General features: G+C 43.2%; 1 long non-coding RNA gene across 1 annotated transcript in view; it reads right to left on the bottom strand.

Moving 5' to 3' along the window:
• Positions 1-3110: 3110 nt before the first annotated feature.
• Positions 3111-25718, bottom strand: part of LOC141134564 (uncharacterized) — a 41519-nt gene continuing 18911 nt past the window's right edge. The window contains exons 3-4 of the long non-coding RNA XR_012243205.1: positions 5332-5499; positions 3111-4012 (exon numbers count right to left, since the gene is read on the bottom strand). This is a non-coding gene — a long non-coding RNA (uncharacterized lncRNA). The remainder of the gene's footprint in view (positions 4013-5331; positions 5500-25718) is intronic.

The raw sequence follows: 25718 nt of genomic DNA, 5'->3' as shown, positions 1-25718 counted from the left end.
CCTCAAATTAAAGCTGAAAGTCTGCAGTTAAAGCACATCTTTTTCGTTTCATTTCATTGTGGTGGTGTATAGAGCCAAAAAGGTTAGAATTGTGTCGATGTCCCAATATTTATGGACCTGACTGTATCTAGGGGCAAGATCAGACTTGGAGACCTTTCCAACAGAACATCCACTGGGTTCCTAGGTCTTGAGGATGGACCACTGGCCAGAGCTTGCTCAATATGCAATTGAGCTACTGGCCTGTCCTGCATCCAGCGTTCTTTCTGAACGCACATTCAGTGCTGCTGGAGGCTTTGTAACTGATCACAGAGTGCATCTGACCACAGACTCTGTTGATCGGCTCACATTTATAAAAATTAATCAGTCTTGGATCCCCAGCTACCAAGCACCTGATGCTGATGTAACCGATTGATTTTTCTATGGATGTGGGATCCCTTGAAGACTGCCTATGCTGAGTGACTATCCTATTATGCTGAGTGACTATCCTATTCCTACTCAATCTTCATGATCGCTTCTAAGAATATTTTTGGTTCAGGGCACCACCACCACTGCCTAAAGCCCAGTTTTTCTGCCCCTGTTTAACAGGGGCGCGTAAATACAATTTTTGATCTAATATTTCACAGCAGGGCCCGTTCCTGCGCTCAACAAGAGTATCTGTGAGGCTTTACAGTGTTGTGCCACCACCACCACCACTGCCTAAGGCCAGTTATTCTGCCCCTGTTTAACAGGGGCGCATAATTGCAATTTTTGATCTAATATTTCACAGCAGGGCCCGTTCCTGCACTCAACAAGAGTATCTGTGAGGCTTTACAGTGTTGTGGCACCACCACCACTGCCTAAGACCCAATTTTTCTGCCCCTGTTTAACAGGGACGTGTAATTACAATTTTTGACCTAATATTTTACAGCAGGGCCCATTCCAACGCCCACCAAGAGTCACTGTGAGGGCTTACAGTGTTGTGACACCACCACCAAAGCCCAAAGCCCAAAGCAACATGCATAGATGTGAATCGAGCCTAACAGAGTTAGATACATATTAAAGCTGTACGCCAGCTAAAACTTTATAAGCAGCTTCAAACAAGTTTTTTCTTTTGGGTTAATGGTTTTAAATAAATACAAATATAATAGTAAGCAACTCTGTCAGTGTTAAATGGTTTGTCTCAACCCTGTAACTGCTACATCTGCAGGGGAGCTTGTTCTTTGAACAAACAACAGATTTACTGACAGGATCACCAGGTGAAAATAAAGGAAAGAACGCCTAAAAAAGAAAACTATGCAGACATCACATCTAAGAATTGGTAAGCTGCAATATAATAAATGTTAGATTTAAATGTTACATGCCATATACACCTACCCCTAAAGCAAACCTAATGTAACCCAAAAACTAGTATATATCTTGTACTGCCATGTCTGTTTCTCTGTCTAGCACCTCTGGAAATAGTGACTAGACTCAATGGTCACTTGCCCCCCCCCCCCCCCCCCACCTTCCACATTATCACTGTTGGCAAAGTGAGGCTTCCCAATATAGGGAAAGTCTAGTATTCCATGTTCATATGTGTGTGTATAGTGGTGGTTGTGGGCGGAACAGGTGGTGGGCCAGGCCAATGACCACAAAAGCTGATTGCTATTTGCTAGGTAATTATTAGATTAAAGCGTTAACTTTGCTAAAGAAAAAAATATATGAAAAGGGGTTTTATTCATTGCTGAAAAGACATACTGGGGTTGATTTTGCCAGTGTACTTTGCAAGTGTAGTTGCACTCATTTTCCTCAGAGTTTCGTTTAGGGAAAAAAAAAATGCATTTTTGCTTGCACATGATTGGATGATGGAAATCAACAGTGCTTCACCACCTTCTTTACACTCTGGGGAAAATGAGTGCAGCTGCACTTGCAAATTACACAGTCTATTTGCTTGTAGTATCAACCCCAATGTGTCTCTTCAGCAATAAAAGCTTGTTACCTATTTGCAAATTTCTTTCGAATGAACACTGACCAGCTGTTTTGATTTGTGTCTTTTTTACGGTCACTTGGCAGTAAAACAAGGAAGGACTAACCTCTGTAGTATGTTATTGTGCTTTACTAAACAAGAATAATCTACATATAAACTACTTACTTACAATTGTAGGACAACAATACAAAACTTACACAGTATTAAAAAGTATTACAGATATGCAGTACAAACACATGCACACACTACCTAACCTTTCTAGCGAATGAGCATGAACAGTGGTCTGTGTACAGGAAGGATACACAAGTAATAATTTAGCTTGGTTTATAGTAACTTCACGATCTCTGCAGACAACCAACTCCAGGCTGTACTCATACGATTGCAAGAAATCCGATGCTATCATCATCCTCAGATGAAGTTCCTTCTGGCACAGTCTTTCTTTCTTTGTTTTTGTACTGTTATGGAATTCTCTGGCACAGACCTTCCTTTATTGTCATGGAGCCCTCTGGCATGGACCTTCCTTTGTTGTTATGGTTCCCTCTGGCACAGACCTTACTTGTTGTTATGGAGCCCTCCTTTCAGCTTATGACACTTGCCTTTTTTTTTTTTTTAGAAAGTTTGGGTAGCCATTATCACCTGCTTGTGTCCCAGTACCTCTTTCTTTTTACCCTAGTTTCTTGTGAGAGCACTGTCTAACTCTAGATAGCACTGTAGTATCATACATGCCATAGGTGAAAAATGTCAAAACATCAAGCTATTGTTGACCTTTATTGAAAGATGGACCCGACATTTGATGTGAACTCCTTTAAAACAATGGAAGCAGCTAAAAATGTGTGCACTGCTGATTGGCTCATTTACACTGGTACAACATACAATAGTATGTATTTTCCCATTGTGTTAGAGGACAGCTTGTGCAAATATTCCAATGGCATTTTGTTTGAGAAATGTCAACTCAAAGAAACCTGATGTTTACATAAACATAAAAAAAAATGAACATAAAAAAAGATTTTATATGTAATTCTGAGAAAATCACAAACCTGTATTATTTAAATGCACACATACTGCATATATGACTTAACACAGCAGCGTATGTGCATGCACAGCTCAGTGTAACATGCCTCAGTGATTGGATGAATTAACTCATGTGCTCATGTATCAGTTAAATCAAACCGGGCAGTCAAGTTGGCCAAAGATGCCAAACCCTAAAGAAAATCATGCAAAGATGTCAACGAGGAAGCTTGAGTACATTGCATTGCTGGAAGGAATTTGAATATTGCAAACATTAGTTCTGCTGTACCCTTTCCATCTTCTTAGGTTTGTCCGAAGAAACTTTACATCCTCTTTCCTAGAATTTATTTTTAACATGATGATTTATGTACAGATGTTAACTTTCACTCCTGCATCCACTCTTCATATGGTGATCTGAGAAACTTGAAAATAAGATGTACATAACAATACTATTTGTATGTTACAATGTATTTAAATTGTCTAATACGATATGAGTATTTGACAGAAGCATGGATGAATGTAAAATATACAAATTGCAGTAATTGCATAGATTTTATATGTGATTATTTTTTTTTATTATTACATTTTTATTAAATTTGACATGTCCATTAAAACAACCTTCATAACATATTTATATTTATCACAAAAAGTCAACACACCTTTGTCTACTTCCCAATTTCTGTGGTTACATTTTTATATTAAAAAAATATATTTAAGACAAATTGGGATGAATGTATAGGTGCCCCAAAAAATCTGTTTATTTAGAACATTTAGACTTATTTAATAACAGATTCCTGATAGATGTTAACACTCAGAGCAATCAATCTGGATTTATTTGGTTGAAGTCAGATCTATACAGGATGGATTGTGATGGTTGCTGCGGGTTACTATAATTAAGAATTAGTGCTTACGAGTAAGTATTAGAGAATGAAGTCCCTTTTTCTGCTGTAACATATCAGGCAGTAGTCTCCTCATGTAACCTTGTTCTTTCATCACTTTCATCTTCTTACTGCACAGCTGGTCTTGCATTTATGGCCCCGAGAAACATAAAATTCTGGCCTGTATACAAGACATTCAGCTTTACAGTCAACTGAAAATTTAAGACCTTGCGATTTACTGACAGGAAAACATGTAGTAACTTGATAGCTTCTTTTTTATTGTAGAGGCAAAGGCAAGAATGTGTATAGTATTGCTCATTCCACATTATTCTTTTGTTTGAAAAACGTAATAGGTTCTTCCAAGTTATATATATATATATATATATTTGTGCTTATAAGTTTACATACCCTGGCAGAATTTATGATTTCTTGGCCGTTTTTCAGAGAATATGAATAATAACATGGGTTGCACAGTGGTGTAGTGGGTAACACTCTTCCCAACCATGACACTACCTGCCTGGAGTTTGCATGTTCTCTAAATTGGCCCTAGTATATGAATGTAAGTTAGGGACTTTAGATTGTAAGCTCCTTGAGGGTAGGGACCATTGTGAATGTAAAGTGCTGTGTAAATTGATGGCCCAAATGACCCTGATCAAAAGTTTACATACCCTGGTGATTATGGCCTGATAACATGCGCACAGGTTGCAATGTTGTCAACCCCCCGAAGTGAAATTTACTGGGAGGATGCCAAAATTTACAAAAGGCACAAATTTTTTACTGGCGAAAATCATGACATTTACTGACAGAGCCGCATTTTTTACTGACACTACTGAAAAGCACCTAAAATGGCCATTTTCAGTGCTAATCAGTGCAAATATCAACATTTAAACTATAAATATGTAGCTAGTGCTATTAGTAATGTGTTTAATTTAAACAAAAGTCAAAAAACATATTTCTCCATTTACATGAAGGTCAAATTAATATAACCCAGCCAGCACAGAGTTCCCCCTTACATCAGAGTCTGCAGGATTCCCCTTTACAGTGCAAGGGAACTGTGACATAAAGGGGAATGCTGCAGGCCATGATTTAAGAGGGAACTCTGATGTAAGGGGGGGCTCACTCTCAACAGAGACCACCTTACATCAGAGTCCACTGCATTCCCCTTTACATCAATCAGAGATCCCGCTTACATCAGGGTCTGCAGCATAGCCCTTTACATCAGAGTTCCCCTTTACAGCAGGGTCCACCGTAGATTTCCCCCTTGCATTGTAAGGGGAAATCCTGCAGACTCCGATGTAAAGCGGAATGCCGGGAACTCTGATGTGGGGGAGAGGGGCCTCTGGTGACCAGAGACCACCATCCACAGAGTAAATACACTTAGGTAAGGGGGGGTTACTAATACAAAGGGGGAACCTTTATATCAATGCCCCTTTAAATTATTGTATTCACTCCCCCCTTACATCAGTGACTTCAGACTGGCCTGGTGGCGCTGTCACTAACCTCCTCTCAGGTGCACTGTGCAGGGCTCAGTCAGATGGCTCCAGGTTGGTGGCTTTGGTGTTATCCTATAATCTGCTCTCCACAGTCCACACGCATCTGACTCCTCCTGGAATTCCCATCCCGGTGGCGCTCCCACTCTTGCTTCCTCTCTAGACTCCACCTCACAGACTGCAGACATGATAAAAGACAAGAGATAGTGATTGCAGACATGATACCAGAGATGGTCAGAGACTGCAGACATGATACAGGAGATGGTCAGAGACTGCATACATGATACAGGTGATGGTCAGAGACTGCAGGCATGATACAGGAGATGGTCAGAGACTGCAGACATGATACAAGAGATGGTTAGAGACTGCAGGCATGATGCAAGAGATGATCAGAGAATGCGGGCATGATATAAGAGATGGTTAGAGGCTGCAGACAGATACAGGAGGTTTTTAAAGGCTGCGGACAGGATACAAGCGAGGCTACAGGAGGTGGACAGGATGCAAGACAGGGATTGTATACAATGATTTTGTACAATCTCATCACTGTCATTTTTGTTTGGTAACTGCTGCCTGTGCCTGTCTGTAGCCATCACATAGATAACAGCCAGTCAAGCAATGGGTGGATGTTGCAGGCCAGGGGTCCCATGGTGGGACTCTACATTCAAGTTGGGGCTTGTATGCATGCATGCTTATTCACCAGGCCGTAAGGTAGGAGGATCCATACCATCTGGTGAGTGGACATCTATAACCTATCCATTTATAGGACCCATATATGAAGTCTTTATCTGGACCACACATGATTTAGTTTTTTGGACTTATTGTGACCAGTGGTTTTCTTAGGATTTTGGACCATCTTATATATTATTACAATAATTTTCATTTCCATGAATTATGTATTTCCTCATATATGTTTACTCACTATTTACGCATATTTCATTTAGTCACGTTTATTATTTTATCATTGAACATTTAATTTATTTATCCACCATCATTATTATTTTTTTATGTATACACTGATAGTATTTAGTCATATGTTATTCACTAAATTAAGACACTTTATTAATTATTTGGTAGAACGGCAAGCACTGTTTGCACATTAGGAAAGGGTGTGTGCACGTTTTTATATTTTCCTCACCAGGGGGCTGCAGCCAGGGCAGGGTGTGCTCAGTGCTGGCCAGTAGCACTGGTCAGGGCCTTGTGTGTCTCTCCAGGGGGTCTGACGGGCCAGGTCTGCGCTGTCCATCTCACTCATGGATGGTGCTGCTGGTGCCGCTGCCAGCCCTCGCTGACTCCACTGAACTGTTCACTGCGAGGCTCCTCCTTCAGCCATCTCGGCTCTTGGCAATCAGCTTGCGGTATGAAATCATCAGCGAGCTTGGGCGGGTCAGGTGATGCATACTCAGGATCAAATTGATCCAGTCACAATCATTTTTACTGGCAGTGTTCAGCTTATATGGGCATTTACAGGCAGGAAAAACAGTGCCTGTTTTTACGGGCTGCCCGTAAATCTACGGGCGGTTGGCAACACTGATGTAGCGGACACTATATGTAGCGGTGTAGTTTCCACTAGCAACAGACAATCCACCAATTCACCCCGCTGCCAAACTCCATACATCCCTTGCAGAGACAATGAACAGTCTTTTGCTGGTTTTGTTTTTGTTTTATTGGGGGGTACAACTTGGTTGGGGAAAAAGGGTATATGGGATGCCCATAGGATGTTTCAATTGCCATCATATTTTAGAGATTATACACACTAGCACATATTTAGAGCCAGAAGATATGGTGTGCATCTGTAACTGTTATGTTTCTCCTCCTGCATCTCCATGCAGACTGTTGCTCCTTCTCTGCTCAACTCCCGCAGACTATTTGCTTCCAAGAATTCCTCATTCAATACCATGTAGAGAATGAGGACATCACTCCTGACTGTGTAGAAATGATGTTCCCAGAAACTTCCTTCCTCCTGCACAAACTTATCCTGAACTGAAGTAATGTCACATCTTCTTTTATTAAGCAAAAGGGGCCCACTCTGACTAAGTCCTTAAGCAGGCTCTGGTTGCTTCTCTGCTACTAAGCCTGAGGCCTGCAGCACCTCTCCCCGGAGGCCCAGTAGTTTAGAAGCATTTCTTTGAATAGTGGACTACTGTTCCCAGCCAGCCCAGCTTGCAAATCCTGTTCCCTCAGGCCACATCGATTTGACACAGATCCCCACAGTCTCTTCCTCTGATCCAGGACTCCCCATCATTCACCGTGTAAATGATGAAGACTTTGTTAATGACTGTGTAGAAGCAAAGTTCCCTCACAGACTTCCTGGCACATCCAGCCCACCACTGTGGTAACACTCACTGACCTTTCACTGCCCTGAGTCCTTGATGGAGAACTTGACCAGACCATAGGTTCCGACAGTTTCACCTGCCCCTCTGCTCCAGAAGTTCTTTATCAACGACCGTGTGATGATAAAGACATTGCCAATGACCATGTAGAGGCAAAGTTCCTTCACAGCTCTCCCCAGGCCTCCTCCTGCAATCGGTGCACTCCTCCCCAGATGGAGGCGTCCTCCTGCTGCTGCCTAGTATTCCATCCTCCACTTCACTCAGCCGACATCTCCCCCCAGTGGCATGTTACCTCAGCTTATATAGGAGGCCCGCCCCCTGCCAATACCAGATGGGGATTGGTCAGGGCTCCCACATGAGCTACCTGCCACTCCAGTTCCAGGCCCTGCCAGAACATTCTCCCTGAAAACAGGGGAGGCGCCTCAGCACTAGAGCACAGGTGCTCACACCCACTGCTACTCTGACCACTCCCAGCCCCCGATCAAAACAGACAGGCCTAGCTTGCAGCATAGACCTGCCTAAATTTGCCTGTGCTGACAGTACCTAGTAAAAAACCTATTACTAGCACCTACCTATTGGTAGAGGGTGCTACATTTAGGTAAAGGTGATTATGATAATAAAATCCAGTGGTTGGGGGTAGCTTACACCCTGGAAAATTCAGTTAAGGCTTGAATGGGTTAGGAACAAGTTTGATGGTTTAAAGATGTATATAGCGCTCTAGAGGTGCAGCCAGCTGTGGAAGAGGAAGCAGCTCAGTAGATATATAATGTGGAGAACAGCAGCGCTCATCTGAGTGCAGTATATTAAAAGTCAAGCTGGCAGTCATCTCCCAGTTGGCTGTAACGTCACTGGATGTGGGGCACAGGGCTGGCAGGCATGCATTCGGAGCATTCATGCTCCTTCTTCAGGCTGTGAGATGACTGCCAGCTTGACTTGGAGCCTTGGAAACCCCTGCAGCTAGGGAGACAGCAGCACCCCACACCGCTGGCTATCTGGATCAGGACTACACAGCGAGCCTCCCCTTGTGACAAGCCATTTTAACCCTTACCCTGTGAGGTCATTCTTATTTTAATTTTTTATCTTAATAAATTCACCATTAATCATTTTAATATACTGCACTCAGATGAGCGCCGCTGTTCACATTATTAAAGGTAACCACCCTCACCTGTGATCTGTTTGCTTATAATTAGTGTGTTTGTATAAAAGGTCAACAAGTTTCTGGACTCCTGACAGACCCTTGCATATTTCACCCAGTGCTGCACTGACATTTCTGGAAAGCAAAAGAAGTGTCAAAGGATCAGCGGGAAAAGGTAGTTGAACTGTATAAAACAGGAAAGGAATATAAAAAGATATCCAAGGAATTGAGAATGGCAATCAGCAGTTTTCAAACTCTAATCAAGAAGTGGAAAATGAGGGGTTCTGTTGAAACCAAACCATGGTCAGGTAGAACAACAAAAATTTCAGCCACAACTGCCAGGAAAATTATTTGGGATGCAAAGAAAAACCCACAAATAACTTCAAGTGAAATACAGGACTCTCTGAAAACATGCGGTGTGGCTGTTTCAAGATGCACAAAAAGGAGACACTTGAAGAAAGATGGGCTGCATGGTCGAGTCGCCAGAAGAAAGCCATTACTATGCAAATGCCACAATCCCGCTTACAATACACCAAACAGCACAGAGGCAAGCCTCAAACCTTCTGGCACAAAGTCATTTGGAGTGATGAGACCAAAATTTAGCTTTTTGGCCACAACCATAAATGTACATTTAGAGGGGAGTTAACAAGGCCTATGATGAAATGTACGGAGGTGGATCGCTGATGTTTTGGGGATGTGTGAGCTACAAAGGCACAGGAAATTTGGTCAAACTTGTTGGCAAGATGAATGCGGTATGTTATCAAGAAATACTGGAGGAACATTTGCATTCATCAGCCAGGAATCTGCGCATGGGCGTACTTGCACATTCCAACATGACAATGAACCAAAACACAAGGCCAAGTCGACCTATCATTGGCTACAAGAGAATAAAGTGAAGGTTCTGGAGTGGCCATCTCAGTCTCCTGACCTCAATATCATTGAGCCACTCTGGGTTGATCTCAAATGTGCAGTTCATGCAAGACAGCCCAAGAATTTACAGGAACTGGAGGCTTTTTGCCAAGAGGAAAGGGCAGCTTTGCCATCTGAGAAGATATAGAGCCTCATCCACAAATACCACAAAAGACTTCAATCTGTCATTGATGTTAAAGGGGGCAATACATGGTATTAAGAACCGGGGTATGTAAACATTTGAGCAGGGTCATTTAGGTAGTTTATGTTGCCATTATGATTTTAAAATAGTAAACACAGTTGACTGATAATAAATGGCTTCAGCCAAACACTATCCATGAGTGAAAGAAAAGTTTTTGTGTTATTCATATTCTCTGAAAAATGGCCAAGAAATCTCAAAATCTGCCAGGGTATGTAAACTTATGAGCACAACTGTATGTATATGTGTGTGTATATATATATATATATATACATATATATATATATATATATATATATATATATATATATATATATATATACTCTCTTTGTGACCTATGTGAATTGTTACTTACATATGCTGTGTTTAGAAAATGCACTGTTTCAGTTAAAGATAATGCCCTAGAAAGACTTGGAAACTGTAGCACAAGTAATACATATAGAAACTAATTACCTTGTAATCTATTTTAAAAGATATTATCTAGCTCGCATGTACTGTGGTGATAACTAGAATCACTACTTCATTGTAGCTGAAGGTACACTATTCAACATCTCCCTGTTCTTATAGCAGCAATATTCTACACACATAAATAATTGCATTTCAATGAACAAACACTATATATATATATATATATATATATATATATATATATATATATAGTTCAGCTCTACTGGCAAAGCTGAAGCATTGTGGAAGGTGATCCTCATCTACCAATCTACCAATACTACACACTGTTAACTGACTAAGGTGTCTGTTTATAAAACAGAAATCACCGTGATCCTCAGGATCACGGCTTATCTCTGGGGTGTACCGGTTTATATAGCTGAGATAAGGAGCAGAGAACATGTTCTTCGCTTCTCATTACAGTACAGGACCGTTCAGTCACAAACGGACAGTTTATAAAAGTGAGATCTGAAGATCTCACAGCCATTACACTGAAATATTTCCTCTTCCAGATTCACCAGCTCAGAGGTGGAGAATCTACGAGAAAAGCTGGTGTGATAAGAGGAAGAAGACTTCTTTCTTCATAATATAAGCACTAGTGGCTTAAAAATGAATATATATACTATATACAAGTGTGTGTGTGTATGTATATATATATATATGTGTGTATGTATGTATGTATGTATGTATGTATGTGTGTGTGTGTGTGTGTATATATATATATATATATATATATATATATATATACACACACACACACACATACATACATACATACATACATAGAGATATATATATATATATATATATATATAAATATATATATACATACACACATATATATATATATATATATACATATACATATATATATACACGTGTGTGTGTGTATGTATATACACTGTATATATACATATATACAGTATATATATATATATATATATACACACAACAAACACATGAATATATATATATATATTTCCTTAGTTATTACATGTCTGAAAACATGTAATTGCATGCTCTTTTAAAATTTAGTTTCACTTTTTGAACTCGGCTGCACCGTAATCTCACAATATCTTACAGCAGCCCACCCACTTTTACACTGATCTCGGCTGTTTTCAGAGGAAACACTTCTCCTTTGTTCTGAAGTTCTCAGTTTCATAAACCGGCTGCAGAGGAGATAATTTTGCTCTGAGAACTGTCGAGAACTGAACTGAGAGAGAAAACTCCTCATTTTTATAAACGTACACCTTAGTGAGGATGTCTTTCATTACATTAGGGGTGGCGCTTGATGGAAGTATAGCATTCAGACATTACATTTTACCTGTTAAAGTGGGATTCCGGCCAGCTAAATTTTTTTTTTAAAGTCAGCAGCTACAAACACTGTAGCTGCTGACTTTAAATAAGTAGACTTACCTGTCCTGGGTGCCCGCGATGTCGGCTGCCCGAGGCCGACCTGTCCCTCGGCTCTCGGGTCCTGGCACCGCCATCCTAGGTAAGGGAAACAGGCACTGGAGCCTTGCAGCTTCACTGCCAGTTTCCTACTGCGCACGCGCGAGCGGCGCGGCGATCTGTGATTGGCCCCGTGGTTTTCTGGGAACACACACAGTTCCCAGAAGGCAACGGGGCCGCTCAGCTAGGAGCAGAACACGTAGCGGAATAGGAACAGGCAGATCAGGAAGACTGCCTAGCAACAAGGGTTCAGGTAAGTTTAAAAATTTTTTTTTTTTCAAATTTTTTTTTGTAAATTTTTTTAGGATTTTTGGTGCAATTTTTTTTTTCATGGTGGCCCTCCACTTTAAGTCTATTCTTTTCACTTAAGGGACATAGTGAGAACCATGCAACTGTATCCTCTTGCAAGGATTATTGTAACATTTTGTATGCAGTATTATTAGAAAAGGTTCTGCAATTATTAGTTTGTGCAAAATGCTGCAGCTAGACTGCTAAAACATGATCTCCATTATTCTATTATCTCCATTCACACCCTCTAATCGCTAATAATAAAATGACTTTAAAGTTGGTTTTCTGGCTTTCAATGCATTTGATAACGCGTTGAACCCAGATATCTGATCGATCTTTATATATGCAAAAATATTTCTTTGCTTCTCTGATGGAAGAAGTGGACATATGGTACACAGACGGGAGTGGGGGGGGGGGGGCTTAGTTTGGTGGCTCGGCTCATTTGCTTCCCAGTCCAGTACAAATGGTACATGTTGGGCTGGTAACCTCGAGTGGAGATACTCCCTATTCAGCCCTGAATGCACAGTCATTTAATGCCATGTTGGCCATTATATAGCTTCCCGTTCAGACATCCAGTTAGTGAGTGAGGAAAATCTTCCATTTTTAACTTCGAGTGCAGCTCTGTGATGCTATGCGACTGAAAGCCAAGAGCTGGAAAAATGAAAAACTGTAATATGTTGTGTTAACTTGTTGAATATAAGCTGAATTATAGGGATTTGTGTGATAATAACATGGTACATGAGTAGGGATGAGCTTCGAGTTCGAGTCAAACTCATGTTCGACTCGAACATCGGCTGTTCGCCAGTTCGCCGAATAGCGAACAGTTTGGGGTGTTCGCGGCAAATTCGAATGCCGCGGAACACCCTTTAAAAGTCTATGGGAGAAATCAAAAGTGCTAATTTTAAAGGCTTATATTCATGGTATTGTCATAAAAAGTGTTTGGGGACCTGGGTCCTGCCCCAGGGCACATGGATCAATGCAAAAAAAAGTTTTAAAAACGGCTGTTTTTTCGGGAGCAGTGATTTTAATAATGCTTAAAGTGAAACAATAAAAGTGTAATATCCCTTTAAATTTAGTACCTGGGGGGTGTCTATAGTATGTCTGTAAAGGGGCGCATGTTTCCTGTGTTTAGAACAGTCTGACAGCAAAATGACATTTCAAAGGAAAAAAGTAATTTAAAACTACTCGTGGCTATTAATGAATTGCCGGTCCGACAATACACATAAAAGTTCATTGATAAAAACGGCATAGGAATTCCCCACAGGGGAACCCCGAACCAAAATTAAAAAAAAAAATTACGTGGGGGTCCCCCTAAATTCCGTACCAGGCCCTTCAGGTCTGGTATGGATATTAAGGGGAACCCTGGCCAAAATTTAAAAAAAAAAATGGCGTGGGGTCCCCCTCAAAATCTGTACCAGACCCTTCAGGTCTGGTATGGATTTTAAAGGGGAACCCCGTGCCAAAATAAAAAAAAACAGTCTGGGGTCCCCCCAAAAATCCATACCAGACCCTTATCCGAGCACACAACCTGGCAGGCCACAGGAAAAGAGGGGGGGACGAGAGAGTGCCCCCCCTCCTGAACCGTACCAGGCCACATGCCCTCAACATTGGGAGGGTCCTTTGGGGTAGCTCCCCAAAACACCTTGTCCCCATGTTGATGGGGACAAGGGCCTCATCCCCACAACCCTTGGCCGGTGATTGTGGGGGTCTGCGGGCCGGGGGCTTAAAGGAATCTGGAAGACCCCTTTAACAAGGGGACCCCCAGATCCCGGCCCTCCCCCCTGTGTGAAATGGTAAGGGGGTACAAAAGTACCCCTACCATTTCACAAAAAAACTGTCAAAAATATTAAAAATGACAAGCCACAGTTTTTGACAATTCCTTTATTTAAATGCTTCTTCTTTCTTCTATCTTCTTTCTTCTATCTTCCTTCGGTTTCTTCCTCCATCTTCTTCTTCTGGTTCTTCCTCCGGTGTTCTCCGGCATCTTCCTCCGTGGCGTCGGCATCTTCTTCCCTTCTTCTCCTCTGGCCGATCCGCATCCATGATGGCATGGAGGGAGGCTTCCGCTGTGTGACGCTTCTCCTCTTCTGACGGTTCTTAAACAGGGACTTCCCTGTGGCATTCCCCATGACGTCAGAAGGGGGCGGGGTTACGTAACAGGTGACCCCGCCCCCCTCTGACGTCACAGGGAATGCCACAGGGAAGTCCCGTCAAGTCCCCGTGCGTCAGAGGGGGGCGGGGTCACCGGGTGGCCCCCCACGTTATTTAAGAACCGTCAGAAGAGAAGCGTCACACAGCGGGAGCCTCCCTCCATGCCATCATGGATGCGGAGCGGCCCGAAAAGAAGATGAAGACAAGAAGATGAAGAGAAGAAGATGAAGAGAAAAAGATCAAGAGAGAAGCGTCACACAGCGGGAGCCTTCCTCCATGCCATCATGGATGCGGAGCAGCCCGAGGAGAAGAAGGGAAGAAGACGCCAACGCCGCGGAGGAAGAACCAGAAGAACCAGAAGAAGAAGAAGATGGAGGGGGAAACCGAAGGAAGATAGATAGAAAGAAGATAGAAGAAAGAAGAAGCATTTAAATAAAGGAATTGTCAAAAACTGTCTCTCGTCATTTTTAACATTTTTGACAGTTTTTTTGTAAAATGGTAGGGGTACTTTTGTACCCCCTTACCATTTCACACAGGGGGGAGGACCAGGACCTGGGGGTCCCCTTGTTAAAGGGGGCTTCCAGATTCCGATAAGCCCCTGCCCGCAGACCCCCACAATTACCGGCCAAGGGTTGTGGGGATGAGGCCCTTGTCCTCATCAACATGGGGACAAAGTGTTTTGGGGGCTACCCCAAAGCACCCTCCCAATGTTGAGGGCATGTGGCCTGGTACGGTTCAGGAGGGGGGGCCCTCTTTTCCTGCGGCCTGCCAGGTTGTGTGCTCGGGTAAGGGTCTGGTATGGATTTTTAGGGGGACTCCACCCCGTTTTTTTTTAATTTTGGCACGGGTTCCCCTTAAAATCCATACCAGACCTAAAGGGTCTGGTATAGATTTTGAGGGGGACCCCACGCAATTTTTTTTTTTTTTAATTTTGGCCGGGGTTCCCCTTAATATCCATACCAGACCTGAAGGGCCTGGTATGAAATTTAGGGGGACCCCCCCACATCATTTTTTTTTAAAATTTTGGTTCGGGGTTCCCCTGTGGGGAATTCTCATGCTGTTTTTATCAATGAACTTTTATGTGTATTGTCGGACCGGCAATTCATTAATAGCCGTGAGTAGTTTTAAATGACTTTTTTTCCTTTGAAATGTCATTTTGCTGTCAGACTGTTCTAAAAACAGGAAACATGCGCCCCTTTACAGGCATACTATAGACACCCCCCAGGTACAACATTTAAAGGGATATTACACTTTTATTGTTTCACTTCAAGCATTATTAAAATCACTGCTCCTGAAAAAATGGCCGTTTTTAAAACTTTTTTTTGCATTGATCCATGTCCCCTGGGGCAGGACCCAGGTCCCCAAACACTTTTTATGACAATAACTTGCATATAAGCCTTTAAAATTAGCACTTTTGATTATTCATGTTCGTGTCCCATAGACTTTAACGGTGTTCGCGTGTTCGAACAAATTTTTTGCCTGTTCGCAAGTTCTGGTGCAAACCGAACAGGGGGGTGTTTGGCTCATCCCTATACATGAGTATTTTTTTATTTTGGTGGGTCTATATAGTTTTTTTTTAACTCATAGGGGTTGATTTACTAAAGACAAATAAACTGTTCGCTTTGCAAGGGAATTTTCCGCAGAGCTTAGTGAATGAGGTGAAGCAATGCTGATTTCCATTATCCAATGAAGGGCAACTAAAAATGCAGTTTTTTTTTAAATGTTCCCTGCACGTGCAAATAGGGCCGGTGCAACCACTAGGCAAACTAGGTAGCCACCTAGGGTTCCCTGCTGCCTAGGGTGCCCAGCCACTGGTGTTCTTACTCTCTTCTCTCTGCAGCAAGCAACTAAGTCTCAGAATCAGCAGGCAGCGGGTGCTCTGTTCACCCATAGAGTCAGAGGCGCAGCGGTGATGGAGGACTGTGTCTGTGTCCTGACTCCCAAATTAATGGAAGCAAGCAAGCATTCATTGATGGGTGCTAATGAGGCTGCATTTAATGGGCGCTGGTGAGGCTGAATTTAATGGGCGCTGGTGAGGCTGCATTTGATGGGCGCTGGCGGGGTTACATTTGATGGGCGCTGGTGGGCTGCATTTAATGGGCGCTGGTGGGCTGCATTTAATGGGCGCTTCATTAAAAAGGTGGGGTATACATGGGCAGGGCAAAGGGGGTGGAGTCAGGGGTGGGGCCAATGGGGGGCGGCAAACTAAGGTTTCACCTAGGGTGTCAAAAATCCTTGCACCCATCCTGTGTGCAAAGGTATTCTTTGCAAAATTTAATTTTACAACGCTCACAAAGCTTTGGGACAACTTCCCTTGCAAAGTAAATAGCCTATTTGCCTTTAGTAGATCGACCCTATAAAGTTCTTCTTCTTTGATAATTCCTTTACCTGTCCTGGTTTTCCCAAACTCAGCCCCGCAGCCAGGCACACAAGAGGCTCATTCACTCTTTCTCCAGAGACTAGTCTAGGGGATGTTGTTTCTATCTTTGGATAGCCTGAGTAAGGATGAGGGAATTGGTGGGATACTCCAAGAATAAGAACTATGTACAATACATTTGAGGACTAAATCTTCCATTTAGCTTAAGTAGTAGAAATAGAGCCAGTAGAGCAAAGTCCCCTTAAATAGTAGAGTAGCTGGACAGAGCTTTTCAGGACACCAGCCAGTGTCCCCTTTAACAGACCCACAGCTGATTATAACTAGGCATGCGAGGGGTAGCTAGAGCACAAGGTCCCCAAGATCCAGCAATGACAGATGGATGCCTCCTTCCAAGTAATGCCCTCCAGTAATACCAGACAGATCTGTGGCAGACTGCTCCCCTCAGTCAGCTTCTTCTGAGCACCCAGGTCTCTGCATTACTCTCTCAGGTCACCCATCGGAAGCCTCTTTATGGCAGCCTGTGCCTGAGAGGGCAGCATGCCCCCCTCAGGCTGGACTCCTCCACTCTGGGACAGGACCCAGAGCTTTGTGTGCTCAAAGAATAAATACAGTCTCATAGCCTGCCTTTAGAGCCTGCCTCTCTGTGATAGACCGGGGCTGTATCAATATTCATGCCCCACACCTATCATCCAGAAACTTCTAACGTTGCATGGATACAGAGGAAGCTATCCAGCCGACTAACAGCAGAAGAACACGCAGATCAGGCCTGACTAAACGATTGCAGCTTCACTGAGTACAGTTAGCCAAATTATGCTTTTACCTCAACCAAAATCACAGCCACACTGACTACAGTTTGGCAACTAAATGGTTCTGTCAAAAACAAACACCAACACTTATCTAACTATTCTAGCACCGACCTAAGAAGGTGCTACATCAACAACACCCACATTTCACTATGCTCACTAATCACCATGACACATGGTGTGAAAATTTAATCTACAGAAAAATGTCTCTGCCTTGAAAGACCAGTTGGTTATGTTTGTCCCCAAACCAAAGGCTCCCAGTCCTCCATTGTGCATTGGCCTGCTCTCATGTAGCTTCACCACTGTGGATCGTACTCTCAGCTTATGTCTCTGAGGCCCCATCTTTGGACATGAATAAAAAAGACTAAGATAACTTTTTGATTCATGTTTATGGAATTCATTAGCCACTATGTTTGTAATATTGTTATTTTAATTTGTCATGCTGTGATTTAATTCCCTAGACTGCTTCCAAGGTTCCATTTGGAACCCTAAAGAGATTGGAGATTGAGTGTTATTTCCTGTTCCCTGATGCAAAGTTGATGGTTGACTATCCTTACTGTTAGCAGATGTATTCGTTTAAATTGGTTATAGGGGTTTCAATGTGTATCGCTACCCCCATAGGAGCTATTGGATAGGATGGGTCCTCTGTTCTTTGTCTCAACCTTCTCAAGAACCTCAGCCCCTTTGACACACCAGGTTGAGTACAATATCACAGGAAATCACTGAAAGTAATACTAAGTTCCCAATAGTTGTGCTTTATTAAAGAAAACAGGCACCAAGCCAGATGTTATTGGAATGGCAATAACACAAGTTAGCATGCAAAATGATTAACAGTAGGGACTAGGCATAAGATGACATTTGGCATACAGATAACCATAAACAGTAGCAAGGCAACCTCAAGTACAGCAATGAGTAGTAGTAAAGCTTAACCTCCCGAGTGCTGAACTATACTGCCAGTGCACATTCATAGCTAGTCCTAGACTTACTGTCCAAAAGAAAAGGAGGATGGTAGCAGAGGGGACAGGGAAACAAAGGGGCTTGCAGAATAATTATTGTGGAGGGCAGTCCTTTGAGATGTTCTGCCGACTATCGTTGGGACATTTTAAAGAGCGTCTTTGTACTTAATGACAGTCCCAGTTAGTCTGCATGCAGTATACGTATGATATAGTCTCGGCATATGTGCAAGGTAGATATGGTTCAGATGCGGCAAAGGTTTTGTATAGCATTGGCATAGGTGCAGTCTAGGTTTGGAATAAGTGCAGTAAAGAGTTCAGTATGGGTGCGGTATGGATTGGACACACTTGGTGTCCTGCTCTCAGTGGCTCAGTCTCTACTAGCAGTTTCAATAATGGGCAGATAGCCCTCTCACCAATTCCCAGAATGCTGCTGTAAACGCTCGCTGTAGAAGAGGCCCCCTTCAGTCTCTCCCTGAAAGCCTCCGGTGATCGGTGGTGGAAAGCAGAAGGTGAGTGCACACGCCAGCCTATTTGGGGCAGAGTTGTGGGATCTGGGATGTGGGTGTCACTGCGCTGCCCCCAGGTGTCCTCACTCTCAGTCTCAGGTTCACATCCTCACTGGCAGTTGCTCTGCTCTCTGTCTCTTATTGGCACCAAGAGAAAAAACTTTTCTAGGCAGTTTAATAAGAAATCCTCTCCACCGTTCTTCCTACTGCACAATGTATATTGGGATCTGTAGTGTAACCATTATAGTGTAGACATTATATGGGAGTCCCAAACTACAACTCCTAGCATTCTCTGCACTCTGCATAGTAGTTTATGGGTTTGCTTGGCTTTAGCTCTCCTCTTGCTGGCCTGAGGAGGATGATGCAGCATAGCATTATTATCACAGTAGAGGGAGAGAGGCAAATGAAGAACCATGTCTTCTTCTCATGTTGCAACCCAGCATTTGGATTTTCTCTATTTTGTACCAAGAATACACAGTCTAAAAGACTTTTATGTTAGTAAATAACTTACTATGATGCTGTATGTTTCCGCTATTTTTTGTTCCTTTAGGGTACATGCGGACAGCTGCACCTTCATTTACACAATTCCTTTCATTCTTAAGCTGGCCATTCACTAGAAGATTTTTGAACGAACATTCCTATGAACATTTGTACATTTGCTTTTAACATTAAACTTCATAATAGGGGCACATCTAGCACACTTCAGCGCATCATTACTTTTTATTTATTTGCTATCTACACGCAATATGAGACGTGTTTCATGCATGCAGCTGAGTAGTGCTTACACTTAGCACTGGGTTCAGTGTGGCTCGTAGGATTTTTTCTTTTATTTAGAGAGCCGGTGATTGACAGTCACTGGCTCTCTGCTCAGTGAAGACTGAGAACTGAGCTATCAGCAGTCTTTGATTTTAGAAATGGCGAGGATAGATACAGCATCGGATCGATGCTATATTCACCTAGGTGAGTATAATTTTTTTTTCTAAAACCCAAACTTCTCTTCCCTTCTTTTAAAGATGCTGCAATAAAAAACGTCAACCTGTGTTTATGGGAATTTTAAAATGTTAAACAAGTTTGAGTTATTCTCAAATGGAGAAAACTAAAACCCTAAATATAATTTATTTTCCACTATATTATTTACTATATGTTTAGTAGTTGTTCAGAACAGTTTAAAAGAGAAATAAGGCCAAAGCTTATTTGCACTTATTTCTGCACTCTTGTGACCCAGATTCAGCCAAGAGAGGGTTAAAGTCCGCTGTCGGATAACTTTTACAGAGCTGGCCCAGGCTCTGCAGGGATCCTGATTATTGTCAGGATTAATCCGGATGCCTGAGGAGCAGCTGGCTCAGCCTCTCAACACACTGCTGAGAGACAGAGCCATCTGCTCCCACCCACTCTACAGCCTAGCACTCCAGTGAGCACTGGAGGGGCAGAGCAGAGAGCTGGTGACTGTCAGTCACTGCTCTTAGCTCAGTGAAGGTCACTGCTCTTTGCTCAGTGAAGATGGAGAACTGCGTGATCAGTGATATAGGTGAGTATAAATGTTTTGTAATCTCACACTTCTCCTTTAAATTCCTTCTTGAAAAGGGCAACATAAATGTTGCTCAATTATGTGAACATTTACAGTACTATAATGGCAGTGAAAATAGTAAGTGCTAATCCCTCCTTCCCTGCCTAATCATAATCTTGCTGAGAAGCATAGCAATCCAATAGACAACACAAAACAACCTGAGACCGAGGGACCTTCTACAGATAAGGAGTTTTAAAACACTTAATATAGATGAAGGATAAGGTTCATCACATTGTACTTTTGATGCAATCACATCTATCACTTTTAATTTTTATTTATTCATAAAAACTCTCTTCATTACTGTATATGCTTTTTGGTAAACTGTCTCTCACTATTGGTAATATTATCAGAGTTTAATGGGTGTTAGTGAATCATATGCCCACAAAAATGCTGTTAAAAGCTACTAAAATGTATTTAATCTTTGGAAACCTTATTATTTATATTACACTATTTTATAGACTTTTAGAAATTCCAAGCCATTACTGTTAACATTTTGAAGTTCCCTAGTTACTGGAGAGTCATATACTCATAAAAGTACTGCTTACAGATGTTCAAGAATAAAGTTTTATTCAGTTTCAAGTATAAAAGTACAGACATAAAAAAAAGAGGAAACTTCATGTAGCACCCTCCTAGTTTAGGTGCTAGGATGTAAATAGTAGGGATGGGCAAACGGTTCGGCCAGAACATAAGTTCCGGCCGAACTTTCTTTGTTCAGTTGTTCAGCAAACATCGGTACAAGCAGGTTGTTCGACCGTTTGTTCGCCCCCCCCCCCCCCCCTCCCGAACGGACCACAATGCATTGCGGCGCTGAACAGTGTATTTCAAGCCCTGATTGGCTGAAGCAATCAAAGCTTCAGCCAATCAGGGCACAGAGCACTATCAGTCATGATTGGACACTGTCATCATGACTTTATCCAATCATGGCTCATTCCCGCCCCACAGTATAAAAGTATTTTTTCAATGGCAGCCATTTTCAGTGTTACTGCGGCATGGAGAGAGATAGGGCTGTGTTCAGTGCTATCAGTTAGTGTGCTATACTGTGCTATTTTGCTTCAATTGTCAGTGTAGAATATTAGTTTAGTGTCAGTCTAGGAATAGTGTGAATGTAGTGAGGAGGACCATCATTCAGCTTTACATAGTGTGCAGCTAGAGTAGGGGCAGCTCAGATAGTTTCACTGTAGTGTAGTGAGACCGTGTCATTCATACATACATTAGTGTGGAGTAGGGACAGCTCATATCATTTCAGTGTAGGGAAGTGAGACTGTGCCAGTAATCTTGACATTAGTGTATAGCTAGAGTAGGGACAGTTCAGATAGCGTCAGTGTAGTGACCGTTGAACACCGCCTATTTGATTGCGTTACTGCCAGTTTAACGCTCTTTACTTCTCTGTGCGTTACTGCCAGTTTAACGCCGTATAGTTTTGTGTGTTACTGCCAGTTTAATGGCATATCGTTTTGTGTGCGTTACTGCCAGTTTAACGCCATATAGTTTTGTGCATTACTGCCAGTTTAATGCCATATAGTTTTGCGTGCATTAAACCAGTTTAATGCCATATAGTTCTGTGTGTCGCTGTACATTTGGAGCATTATATTGCAGTATATTATAGTGTATCCGTGGAGTGTGTCTGTGTAGTGTGAGTACTCAAATTAAAGTGCACCAAACACCTCTTTACATTGATTAAAGTGCATCTACATACAGATTTCAACTTCTTCTTTACATTTGCTTATAAGCACCACCCCCTCCCTCCCAATAATGTCTGAGAGGACAACAAGGAGAGGCAGATGTTCCCTTGGCACTGTAATGGGGCCAGCGACAAATGTGTCCACAGGCAAAGGTGGACGTGGTGGTCAGTCATCAGGCAGCGCATCATTTCCTCTGTTTAGTGAGTTTACCAGTGCTATCCAGCCACAGCATACAGAGAAGGTGGTGGACTGGCTTGCTAAACCTTCCTCATCCTCCTCATTCTCTGTCGTGCAAATGGAGACAAGTGTGCAGTCCCCTGCAGTTTCCAGAGTGGATAAACCTGCCTCCTTGTCCACATCTATTCTGCCATAGCCCCAATATCAGCCATTGAGGAGTCAACTGAGTTATTTGACCACAGCATCAGCCACTTGCTCCTTGATGATGCTCAGCCATTACTGGATTCAGATGTTGGTTCTGAGATTGAGGATGAAAGGAACATGAGCCTAGAGAGAGGGAGGAATACTGGTAGACAAATTGACATTCATGTTCCCCAAGCTGCAGCGTATTGCCAAGTTGTCTCCAGTGGTAATGATGAAGATGGAGGAGATGGAGATGATGATGAGGTCACTGATGCGACTTGGGTGCCACATAGAGCAGAGGAGGAAACTGAAGGTGAGGCGGCACAACCCCAAAGAGGCCAACATCAAGAGAGTAGAGAGCAGCTACCCTATTCCATCACATTCTGCAGCTGTTATCTCGTGGCCCACTCTCCAAAGCTCAGCTGTCTGGGCCTTTTTCAGCACATCTGCAGCAGATCACACTGCTGCTATCCGCAAACTGTGTCTCAGGCACATCAAACGTGGCAAAAACACCAACCATTTGGGTACCACATGCCTAACAAGGCATTTAACGTCCAACCACTCAGTCATCGGCAAGAGCACCTAAAAGCCACACAAAAGGGGCACAAATCTGTCCCTTCTCCTTACCCACTTCAGTCTGCCCCTGCAATACCAAGTCATTACCTTTCAGCAGCCTCCACTGACAGGGATGATGGTATAGCACAGGGTGTCCCAGGTCCTAGCAGCACATCTGCCAGCAGCACACCACCAGCTGTAGACTTTAGCCGGCAAATTTCTCTGCCCCATCTGCTGCAGCAGAAAAAAAATACAGTCCCTGCCACCCACATGCCCAGCGTCTGAATGCAAGCTTGTCAAAGCTGTTGGCTCTCCAACTTCTGCCTTTCAGCCTGGTGGATTCTGCCCCCTTCCGTGAATTCGCACAATGTGCTGTACCACAATGGCAGGTTCCCAGTCGCTACTACTTTTCACGTAAGGCTGTTCCATCTCTCTACCATCACGTGGAAGGAAATGTTCTGGCATCATTGGGAATGTTCTGGCATCGTTGGGCAAGGCAGTCAGCCATAAAATCCACCTTACTGCTGACACTTGGTCCAGCAAGCATGGGCAGGGACGATTATATTTAGTTTACAGCACACTGGGTAACACTGCTTGCAACTCAAAAGGATGCAGAACAGGGCTTGGTGCTGCAGCATGTTGTGCCCCCACGTCTCCATACATACAGCCGGTGGTGATGATGCCAGACCTGTGAGCTCTACCCCCTCCTCCTCCTCCACCTCCATGTCCTCCTCTGCAGAATTGTCCTATGAAAATCAGGTACCCCCTAAGCCAGTGGTGTCCAAACTATGGCCCTCCAGTTGTTAAGGAACTACAACTCCCATCATGCCTAGTCATGTCTGTGAATGTCAGAGTTTTACAATGCCTCATGGGAAGTGTAGTTCCACAACAGCTGGAGGGCCGTAGTTTGGACACCCCTGCCCTAAGCGTTCAAAGGGCTATTCCCAGAGTCAGGCTAAAGGTGCCATGCAGTGCTTCAGCTGGTGTGTTTAGGGGACAGGAACGACACCGGAGCAGAGATTCTTTCAGCTCTGCAGGGACAGGCACAGAGGTGGTTCACACCACGCCAGCTGGAGCCAGAAATGGTGGTGTCTGATAACGGCTCAAACCTCCAGGGACAGACAGGGAAAATTGACACATGTTCCATGCCTGGCTCATGTCCTCTATTTGGTGGTGCAGCGTTTCCTAAGTACGTACCCAGGGTTGCAAGATGTACTAAAACAGGCAAGAAGAGTCTGTAGCCTTTTCCGGCCATTACACAGCCAGTGCTCGGTTGGCTGAAATTCAGCGGGAATTCCACCTGACCTGATGACATGCCCACCTGGTGAAACTCAACTTTGGGAATGCTGCAACGGCTATACATGCAGCAGAGGGCCGTCAATGAGTATCTGTGCCAGTACGGCATGACGACAGGCTCAGGCCGCCTCGACTTTTTTTCCCCACACCAATGGCTGATCATTAAGGATGCAAGCACTGTATTGTCACCATTTGAGGAGGCCACAAGGATGGTGAGCAGTGACAGTGCATGCATCAGTGGCACAATCCCTGTTGTGTTCCTGCTGGAGCAGACTCTGCATGGCATTATGGACAGGGCACTGGAGGCAGAGCAGCAGGAGCAAGAGGAGGACCTTTCCTCTCAAGGCCCACTTTATCCAGACACCATCATCCCTATGTCACAGAACACACAGGAGGAAAGAGGGGAAGAGGATTCTTGCACTTTCATAGGCTTTGAAGAAGAGGAAGACATGCGTTGATCTGTAAGCAATGGCTTTCCATCCCCAGGACCCTTGGGAGTAGTACATGGCTGGGAGGAGAAAGTTCCAGATGCTCTCATCCTGCATGGGCAACCTCATGCTTCAAAGTCTGCGAAAGGACCCAAGAATACGTGGCATAAAGGAGAAGGATGATTACTGGTTGGCAACCCTCCTTGACCTCCGTTATAAAGGGAAGGTCTCAGAACTCATTCCGTCCCCACAGGGAGTGCAGAAGATAAAATCTCTTGAGGACACATTAAAGAGGATTTTATTGAAAGTTTTTTTCTGACTCCAGTAGGTTACAGTTTGGTGGAAAATGTAGTTTTGAGTCTTCTGTTGGTCAAGAGAGGAGGCATTTCAGAATTTTTTTACTCCTCACCATCCAGGGCTGTCAGCTTACACATCCCATTGGCAGCATCTGCTTTACATGGTGGACGATTACCTCGGGGCCAAAACAGAGATGGAGAGCTTTCCAGCTGACAATTCACTGATTTACTGGATCATGAGAATAAACCAGAACTTGCCCAGTATGCTATTGAGTTGTTGGGCTTCGCTGCATCCAGCGTGCTTGCAGCACAGGCATTCGGTGCTGCAGGAGGTTTCTTACTGATTATAGAACGCGTCAGTCCACAGACTTTGTAGACCATTTGACTTTTATAAAAATAAATCAGTCCTGGATTACCAGCTATGAAGCCCCTGATGCAGATATCACTGATTAAGTCTTTTTTTATGTGGAATCTCTGCAGGACTTCGAGGCTGCCTAGCTTTGAGGGTGTTCAATCATTTCATCTGAAAGAATGTTTTTGGTATAGGTTTCATGGGCACAATTAACACCCAAAGACCAATTTTTCAACACCTGTTTGACAGGTGCATATATCATTGCAATTTTTTACAGCAAGGCTTATTCTTGCTTTCATCAAGCATACCTC

This window comes from Aquarana catesbeiana, linkage group LG03 (genome assembly GCF_042186555.1).
Source record: "Aquarana catesbeiana isolate 2022-GZ linkage group LG03, ASM4218655v1, whole genome shotgun sequence".
In the NCBI taxonomy this organism is placed as follows: domain Eukaryota; kingdom Metazoa; phylum Chordata; class Amphibia; order Anura; family Ranidae; genus Aquarana; species Aquarana catesbeiana.
The sequence above is the reverse complement of the archived record's forward strand: the minus strand, read 5'-3'. Positions and strand labels throughout refer to the sequence as shown.